At 47.5% G+C, this 876-nt stretch overlaps 1 protein-coding gene across 1 annotated transcript in view; it reads left to right on the forward strand.

Moving 5' to 3' along the window:
• WT1 (Wilms tumor 1) overlaps nucleotides 1–876 on the forward strand; it is a 38819-nt gene that overhangs the window by 12492 nt on the left and 25451 nt on the right. The window lies entirely within an intron of this gene.

The raw sequence follows: 876 nt of genomic DNA on the forward strand, positions 1-876 counted from the left end.
GGCTCGGGCTCCGCCGTTAAGCTGTTGTCGGAGCTGCAAACCCAGGAGCGAAGCGCGGCTGTAAATCGTGGAGGGCAGGAGGGAGCTTTAGGCGGGGGGGTGAAGACGGTGAGTTGCGGCTTCACCTCGCCGCTGGACCTTGCGCTGGTTTCCGAGCGGTTTGTTTTGGACACTGTCACCCAAAGGCGGCATGCAATACAGTGGCTGCGAGCTAGTGACAAGATGAATAAGTGTATTGCTTTATGAAAAAGCAAAGGAGGGGAAAAAGTGGATATTGCGGGGGAGGCTCTTATAAATGAACTGTCAAGCGAAAGAAAGTTAAAGGGGAATCTCCTGCTGTAAATGCATCGGGCGGGCACTTCTAATAAAAATCAGGGTCCTGGAGGAATTAATTACAGGAGCATTACAGGAAGAATTCGTGGAATTGCAAAACGTAGTTGGCACAGACCAGCACGGACTGCTGTTGGAAATGGGGAAACTGCAGGAGAGTTTAACAATTCCTGAGCTGATATGCAGGACATTGTAGTAGCATAATAGCACTTCAGACACACTAATGAATAATAGTGTCCAGTGATACTGACAAATGATATTACGCATACTTCGAGATTGAAGTCACTTAATTTGTTTTTATATGCAAAAGCTTCCCACTGGAATCTGACTTTTTTAGGTCGCTTCTACCTGCCACGAAGAAAAAAAATAAGAAAAAAAAATACCCTCTTCTAATAACAGAATGATATAAATTCACCGCATAAGTCCAGCGAATTTAGGTGTAATTAATCAAGAGGGAGGCTTGCGTTCATTGTGAGCGGCTGTTCCCCGGCATCAATCACAGAGCCCGGCTGAAAGGCCCGGGGGGCTCCCGCCTCGTTCCCCCCC

Source organism: Pygoscelis adeliae, unplaced genomic scaffold, assembly GCF_000699105.1.
Source record: "Pygoscelis adeliae isolate BGI_AS28 unplaced genomic scaffold, ASM69910v1 Scaffold171, whole genome shotgun sequence".
Classification (NCBI taxonomy): domain Eukaryota; kingdom Metazoa; phylum Chordata; class Aves; order Sphenisciformes; family Spheniscidae; genus Pygoscelis; species Pygoscelis adeliae.